Consider the following 9,641-nt stretch of genomic DNA (forward strand, 5'->3'; position numbering starts at 1 on the left):
ACTATTTTGTCTTTACAGAATGAAAATAACTCCTAATTTAATCGTCGTCGTATCTTCTATGGTTTCCAAGATTCCCTATCATGCATGATAAACATCCTTATCTTGAACCCAGTGAATGTGCACCGGGTAGCACTACGTGACTCCGTCCAGTACTTTGCTTTCTTAAACATTCTCAGTATGATGATGTTATATTTATGTACATTTATTAAAAGAATGACTCTTTTTGAAAGATAAACACGTCAGTGTATATCGAGAGGGCATTGCGTATGATTTGAGTAGTTTTAAAACTTTCCCGATCGGATGTTTTTGAATTTGTAGACATCCGCATATAAACGAGGGTGATAAATCTCCACGCATAACTCGAAGACATGCAGCTTTTGTTTTCAAAATAAGGGGTTTCTATTTTGAAGATCTAGTAACTAGTTGCAATTTCCCATCTAAATATATCTCGAGAGGATAGCCTCGAATTGAGTGGAATAGCAACAGAATTCAGGAAAACAACCATCACTTAGGAGAATACGTGTGATATAATGTTTCAATTTACGCTTTTAAAAAAGTTTATTAGAAAACAAATGTACTTTGACCTAGTTTTCGACTTCCTACATAATTCTGACGTGCTGTGCGTGCAGCTTAAAGTTTTATAAGTTTCAATTGGTTTACTACTATGGAGGCCTAAACGACGTAATACCTAACCTTTTATAATGATTTGCATTCAACGTTGGAAATTTACGAGTTACTCTAATAAGCATCATTACTTACTACTTGGAATGTGCAATAGTGTTCGCCAATGGATACCTACCCGAGCGACACAAAGAAGCCATAAGATATGAATAACTAGTCTCCTAGATCATCAATGTTATAAGTTTAATTTATGGTACAAACAAAAAATAAAAGTAGATCTTCAGTAAAAATAAACTTGTTGCGACATCAAAGCTGCTTCTTCATCATCAGGCTTTGTATGGTACAAGTTCGTGCTGACATTTCTTGAGATGAGTAACATTTTGTCTTTTCCGGTGAGGAATGAGTGCTAGAGTGATGAATGATGATACAGTCATCGCGTTTCCTCCGCAATCACTGCTACTTCCATTCATCGCCATAGATCCCTTGTAAATCGACAAACTCATGTCGTCATTTAGTGAACGATTACTCCAGTCTAAAATCTTAGAAATTACAATTGTATAGGACCACGTTTAGCAAAAAGTGTTCTTACTTTTTTGGAAACGGAAGTACAGCTTAGACAAGGTTATTTACTGAAATATAGTAAAAGACCAAGTTCTACTGGGAGGTACCGTACACATGTAAGTAAATTCAGAACGAACATCATAAGCATTCAATTAATAATTATTAATTACACTGTGCAGGCTTATGTATGGATAAAATCAAATCTTATGTAACTTTCAAATTCGAAGGAGGCGTTTACCGTATACTAAGTAATTTACGTTACGAATTGATTGTTCGATCACGATTCACGACAGCATATGCATTCTTCCTGATAATTCAAAACGTTTTTTATTATAAAAGCAGAGGTATGTATATGAATATTGTCGCAGTCGAAATATCTATCTGTATAATAATTATAAATACCTATTTGACACTTTTTTTATTTTTTAGAATCGACTGTTACAAATGATGAGAAATGCACGTACACTATAAAAAAACTAACATCATTCAATATACCAACAATAAATTACATAATCTTAATAACCATCTTAAAACACAATTAAACGTGTTAGTTCGTTATAGGCACGCAATTAACTTTATTGTGTCAATAAAAAACTGAATGCAGGGATTTAATCGGGAACTGGAATCAAAACATTCATATCTCCGATTTACGACTTCGTTATCGTCAAAATATACCCAATCAATGTTTCGTTTAGCGAGTTACATCACACAAAGCCCCACTTTCTGGACCGTCACTGCCTGCGCGCGTTATTTTTGTCTTCACTCGTCGGATTAGACGATTAAAATCTTTGTGGAATTTCCGGTATTAACAATGTCCGTACGACTCTTTGTCCTCAGGCCTTCCCGTTTTATCACATCTGACCGAATTGGTCCCTGCAGGATACCATGGGCCAGGTTAGCAGGTAATAAAAAAAATACCTGCCTGAGATTATGTTTTATTGGAAAACTGCGTTGTAAATATACGGTAAGCCGGTGATTTATAAAGTTTCCTCTCAATAATTTTCCTGGAACACACGTTTACAATTGCAATGTAAGTGCAGCGCCATTGAAAAAAAATGTAGAACATCATGTATATACCTAATAGGTATCAAAATCTATTAGAATAAAATATAAAAGAAATAATTGAATAGGATGGGTCAGTGTAAAAAAAGTACGTAGGAGTAAATTGATTGCCTCTTAAATGTGTTCAAATTTATTTGTTTTATTTATAGGTGCCTTAATTCATACTTAATCAATCATGAAGTCATAGGTACACCTAACTTATAATAAAGCATTATACATCATCTCACAATATTTTTGAAGTACCTAGGCATTGTATGCGTATTCCTTTTTTGGTCATTATGTGATCAACGTAGAGTGTCGTTTTTGGAATATACAGAAACCGTAGGAAGTTTCAAATCTTAAATAATATTTATGACAATAAAACGTAAACTTTTAATGGTATACCTCATTGTAATTTATTGGCATGACAACGAGTATAAAAAATTGAGGTTTTGTTAGATTTTTACGATCAACAACACGCTTTCTTTCAGCATGCGCCACCTATAAATATATTGAAACGTGTAACTTCCTACTATATTTATTTGCTAGTCAAAAATTACATTAACAAAAGCATTTTGTTGAAATAACACGTCTGTAGTCGTGAAGTGCTTAATTTATTTAAACTCTTCACATTCTTTGTATCGCACTCGAGTCTTAGGTAAAGGGTAATTTTGTTTAACAATCGGATTGTATTATTGTTCGTCGGATTCAGAACATTCGAAGTCTAAGGCGGCTGAGAACTTACCCAGCTCCAAGAACTCCTGCGTTAATTTAAAAAGTAGACGCCAGACTAAACGCACTAGTTTTACATTACTGAAAACTGTTAGTATAAGTACCTATTTACTGACAGATCATAAACATGTTCTCGTGCTTACTACACAACAACTTGATGAGAATTCCACAGCCACTGAGGACCCTCCCATCAACGAGAATGAAGCAATTTATAAGTTATACTTCCCCTAGATGGAAGATCAGCTGGATTTTCATGACTTGGTATATGACGCCAACTAGTTGAAATAGTCATGCGAGTTGCTAAGAAACACACTGCACCGGTCTTTCGCTTTATCCACGAAAGGGCCTTCGTAGAGTCGCTCGAATACTGCGCGAATACTTTTTGCTTCAGATCATCTTTTACCGACAGTACCGACAATAAATAAATAAATAGCAAAATGTGTGCAAAGTAAGTTCAGTAGTGTCTTATCTAATATGCATCCGGCGAGGTTATCTTGATTTTGACGAGCAGTTTGCAATCAATGAACCATTTCCTAAGAGCATTCTCAATTTTGCCACTTTATTCTCCCCACGTACGCTGAAGCAAAAGCTTTGGCATTAGAGCGACTGGACTGGCGAATCCATTGGAATCGAGTACTTTTTTTGAGCCATCGAGAACATTTTCCTTTTTATAATGGATTCCGAGTCCAGTTTTTCTATCTCCGTCGAAATGCTAAAAGTGTCATCATTCGTATTCCACAATAAACCAAGAACTGATACGCAGCAAGTATCCGAACGGATTTGAGATACTAACATCCTATTTTCATCGGGCAAACTTGTGACCCAATTGTCCTTTTTTTACTTCATAGTGCAACTGTGGTGCGGTTTTCTCGAGAATATACGAATTTTGCCATTATGGATGAGAAATGTGCGAAGTGCAGGCGCAAGTTGTGATATTCTTCGTCTCTTTGTTTGCTTCAGCTTATCCACTAACATTTTGTTGATAGGAATGTCAGGGCACATAATCGTAACGTGTTTTTTTAGGACAGACTGCCCAGTTAATCTTGCTCGAGCAATTTGTCTAACTGTGCCCCGACTTAAGACAACGGAAACATTCGTTTTTCTCGCTAATGAACTTCTTCTTCATCGGAATCATGGCACATGAAGCACTGAGCTTGATTTATTAAATCTATGGCCGTTGCGATTTTCACCACACCTGTACCTATTATCTCTCGTACAGCCAATGAACGAGGTTCCGAATGAAACGCGACAGATCATAAACTTGTTCTCTTGTCTGCTTGCTACACAATAACTTTTTCGTTTCCAACACACTGGTGTCTAAGACTTGCATCTTAAGACCTTTGTCTTGTCTGATGAAATTTTATGAGACTTTTGTTCTTTGCATTGTGTCTTACGTCTCACATCTGATGCCTGACCGTGGATGTTGTTGTTAGTCGAATGTAATATGTCAATATGTAATAGTTATTTGTACAACTAGAGAAGAAAGTGGAGTTTTTCAACTCGAGTTTTTGGAAGAGATTTCCAGTAGGTATTCGAAGCGGCCATGGCGAAAATTGTATTGTATGATCGTGGACTAGATTTCAAAAAGTTCGGTACCGCGTTTTTCCGCAATGAAAGAAAATCAGTTTCTTGAGAACTTTCAATGAAAATTGAAATAGTTATTTATTTGCACAACTAGAGAAGAAGGTGGTCTTTCAACTCGAGTTCAAAGTTTGATACATGAGCGTAGCGAGCGTGTCAATAGAACGTGAGTTGAAAAACACGTTTACGCCTAATTTTTTCTGAAACTACAATCAAAATTGAAAAATTACCGTATGCCATAATTAAGTTGGACACACAGCAATCTAGATACCGGTATGTTTCAATTTTAAATGTCATTATTAAGATTAACGCAGCAAATGTTTTTTACTTTCCTCACTAGAGAGGAAAATCACATTTTCTTCGCCCTTGATGACGAGATTTAGTCTGCTTGGAAAATATTATCAAGTTAAAAAAAAGACTTGACTTGAAAAATCTGGGAAATTTCAACATTTCAATGCATTGTTGTCTTTAATTCTATTGGGGTTGTGTTGAAACGTGCGGTTTGTTCGTCATTGCTAGACCGCTAAACGAAATTTCAGTATCTCACATTTTGTTCATACGCGTAGCGAGCGGCGCGACATTGGCGTTTTATACGTTGGCAGGAATTACGGTTCGAAAAGTGAAAGTTAACAAGGTTGACAATGACCAATTTATTCTTTTATACAGTGTGACAATTTTCGTTGGCGAAAAATTTATTGTAAGTGCTTTTTGTGGTTTATTCGCCATCCTCATCTGATCGTTAAGCTCATTTTTCACGAACTAGCAATAAAGTCAAATCAATAGCGCTTATCGGCGAATTAGACTGCAAAATATTTTAGTCGGATTTGGTTGTGTTCCTCGTATTAAATTACGTTTACCTGATAAGAAATCCTTGTACAAAAATAAAATTCATGGCAGTACAACATGCGAAGTGCGTATACATATGTGCCACGGGTTATCTAAATGTAACATCATAGATATTGTTGGGGATAAAATCATTCTTCAATTTCTAGTTTACAGAGGAAAGGAACGACATGTTTTTCGTTATTTTAGCCCCCTCGCATTTATAGTAATAAAAAATTTTAAATAAACAAGTGGTTAAGCCTTCCGCACTCACTACAACCAAGTTTTCAGTCTGCAACTTACCTGTTGTAAAGTTATCCTTATTTTCTCGGCAGCATCTGCTTCTTTAATATCATATAGGCCGTGATGCAAGGATAATAAAAATTAGAATTACTTCCGATCTTCTGGAACATCGTACATAGTACTTTTTGTACCAATGTCCAATGGTGGAGATGCACCCCTCTGTTAGTACCTCGGTTAGTACCTACCAGGGACACATCTCCACGGCAGTTGACCAAATTCTGGGAGAGGCGGCTACGCCAGGCATATACCTACCAAGTATCAAGTATAAATTTTGTTTTTACTCAAAAAAACACGCCACTTTGTACGTCGTTCACTGCTGAGATCCCAAACCCTCAAGCGAACGGATTTTACGCAGGTGCTGTATTTTTCATGAAAAATCGACTAAAAACGTCGATTTTATATTTCTAATAATCTGAAAAGGAATATCTTCAATAGTTTTGAAAATATTGTAAAAAACGAAAAATCTACCCAAAACATTATCCACACTTTTTTATGAAAGATACGAATATGGCATCCCGTTTTGAATAATCTTTAAGATGACGGAGAAACACAGGCGGCAACTTTATTTTTATCTTATGGGGGCCATTTTGGATTTTGACATTTTGAGATTACGTCTTTTTCTTTTTACAACGATGTGTCATAACATAACACATGGTGGTCCGGTATCACATTTTTCCTAAAAATACAGTTGCGAAGAGTGCCTTGGAAAACAAAACGTTCTTTTGTTGAGACATTTTGATCCATCTGTTTGGTTGCGGCGTTGGCATAGCGCATGGTACTAGTTGTATTGAGAAAATTCTATTTTCAACTGAACAGAACTAAACTACCTTTCAGTAGAATAAATCGGGTTTGGGATTGCAACTTAAGACCCTAAGAATGTTGTACAGAGGTTAGGGTTCAATTTTGTGTTTTTACAATATTTTACTGATGGGATTAACTTTTAACAGGGGATTGTTATAGGATACTGACTGTAACAATTTCCTATATGACTCAACGGTTCTGCTAATCTTAATCCTGCGAGTGTTGGCTTATTGGCTGGCAATGTTGATTTCATTTTTCATTATCCATTACCAAAAATAGTCCAAGAGAGATAGGTGAGGTGACCGCGCTGGCTAGCGTACGTGGCTTATATTAGCACTAACACGATTGGGGAACATTTTCGACAAGCATGTACCAACCCTCCTAGCATTATGGGATGGTGTGCCATCTTTCTGGAACCATATTGCCTTCAAACGATTAAGAGTAACGTTGTTGTCAATAACATCGGTTAAAACTGTCCTCAGGAAACGGAGGTACCGATAGCCATTTAAAATGTCTAGTAGTAAGGACCAATTATTGTATCGCCTAACACGTTCAGGCTAAAACGTATTTGTGGTCGCCATTCTTGAAATTGATGAATGATGAGGATTTTCAATTGACCAGTAACGTTCATTGTGGCGATTAATCATTGCGGTATTGGTAAATGTACACTCATCAGACTAGAGATTAAGGAAATTTGGGTTTTCCTGAATTTGATTCTTTACAAACGTACAATCAGCTACCTGTCGTTAATGATCTCCTGGATAAAATTTGTGTTTTTTAAGAGTTCTCTAATTTTTAGGAAAAATGTGATCATGTGTTGATAGTACGATTAGTGTGTCATGAAAAAATTAAAAAACAAAGGCAGATTTTTTGCCATACTATTGAAGATCATGATATTACAAACCAGTTCTATCTTGGCGGGAATTGTCTGACATCCGACGGCTATCCAAATTAGGTCCATATTTCATTCGAGCTAGGATAATCTAAGAAGTATCCACTTTACAGAGGAAACCGATTCAATTTTGTATAGGTACGACTGAATCTACCGGTTTCAAGAAAAAATTTTTAAGAAAGGTATTGCTCAATTTTAAATTTTTATTGTATAATTAATCACCAATTACATTTGTTCTACCACTCTGAAGAGTATTGGTCTGCTAAGAACGTAGGTATGTAGGTACAGGGAGCAACGAATTGCAAAAAATTATGGTTTTGGTATAATGTAGTTTCATGTAAAAAAAAACGCAATTAGTCCGGTTACCTAATTCTATTGCGTGCGGTGACATCCTTTTTTTCCTAGTATAATATCAATTTTAGTGAACCAAAAGGTGGTACAATAGGGGTACTCTTGTGCTTTGTAATTATTGACGAAACACATGTTGGATCTCATATCAAATAGTTACTGTATAATTTAAGCAATTTAAAATAGACGTATACGTTATGAATTAAATACCTACCTGACGCAAACATATGCCGAGTTATGCAATATACGCACAAAAAAGTGGCAGCTGCGTAAAAAATTCTTTTCAACTATACAGGGAATGCGTGTGTGGTGCGTCTTAATTTTCGGTATAATAACAAAGCGCCTAAGTTCATTATTTAATCATCAAGCTTCCCATTTTGTTATAACGGATGTAAAAACATTTCGTGTGTTAAAAACGCCATGTTCTCAAACTAAGTGCGAATACCATAAACGATTTGGCAACAGTATAATCCGCGGCTCATTGAAATGCAAATGGAGTCAATAAATATTGATTTACACACACGATAAATGTCAAGTCTGCTTGATGTTATAACATACTAGATCGAAATCTAACTATTTAATAATGATTATTTGTCACATTATCCTCCTACCTTTTGTTTAGACAATCTCCTTAGCAAAGATGTTGGATGAAAGCGCGTGATTCATTAATCAATCACCAAATACCAAATATACCCTTTTGCTTTTCAAGGTAATGTCGACACCATTTACAGATTATAATTTTATCATGCAATTATGAATTTACGCACGATTTCCTCATACTTCAAGTTCCACCCAATAAAGATAAACAATGTATTTATTTGCCCAGTTCTTGGCAGATTTGACGGTATTTACTATTAAAGTTTGATCTTTCTTTATTTCCCGTTTCGTTAATTAATTTATGGTTATTATAGTGGCCAATTGAATGATGTAAATTTAACCGCACACGCAATATTATTTTTATTTTTTATAACCAACTCAAACTTTATTACAATGTACCTAAAAAAACCTCGTGGGGGGTCGGTGTAGTATATTTTGTTAAGTTCCGGCCTAATCGGATCTAGAAACTAAAACATCGTACCAGATATTCAACATTTAGTAAGTCGGCTTGCGCAGTCCATGGAAGGTTACGATCAAGGGGTAATGGTGGGTACATTTCTGGTCATATTCGGAAACCGATAATGTTTCCAAGAAATTCACATTTCACCTTCTTTCAGTTCTTCCCATGTAATGGCAACAGAAAGTGTATGTAAAAGTATAGAGTGTGACACGTCATTATTTTTCTTTTTTTGGTCCTCTATCTCATTCCGTAAAAATCCAATGTGGCGCCCATAAAAACTAAGAATGTAGAAGCCTGTGGTTTTTGCATCTAGCGTGCCCATAGAAGATGCTAACGGGAACCGTCGATTTCGGACCGTTTAAGCTAGGGAAAATGAACACGAAATTTGACATTTTCAGTTTTTCGGTGATATTTCAGTTAATTTTAAAGATTTTTCAAACATTTTAAAAGTGCTTTTTTTTAGTCACAAAAAGGGAGAACTGTGCCCCCGTTTAACCCACACTGTATATCTCACGGTGAGCCACAAATTTGAACCACCCTGTACATTATGAAGTATTTCAATTCTTTCAATATTAAGCAACATTTGTAAGAAACATAATATACCTAAATTATTTAACATTTAATTATTAGATTAAAAATTAAAATTGTTAAAATGCTCAAAACGAAATTTTGTAGGTATATCAAGGACCTTAAATACATCAAGCATTCAGTATGTCAACCGTTTTTGTACAAAATGGCAAGTTTGAGTGAAACTAAACGATAAGGTGATAGTAGTGATTATGTTCATGTTGCATCTTGACCGGGAATCGATCTCCAAAGCCCCAGTTTCAAAAACTTTTTTGTCGACTTAGACCAAGTGATTTAGACACACGTCACTCATTC

Source organism: Photinus pyralis, unplaced genomic scaffold (assembly GCF_008802855.1).
Source record: "Photinus pyralis isolate 1611_PpyrPB1 unplaced genomic scaffold, Ppyr1.3 Ppyr1.4_LG5, whole genome shotgun sequence".
NCBI classification, from domain to species: domain Eukaryota; kingdom Metazoa; phylum Arthropoda; class Insecta; order Coleoptera; family Lampyridae; genus Photinus; species Photinus pyralis.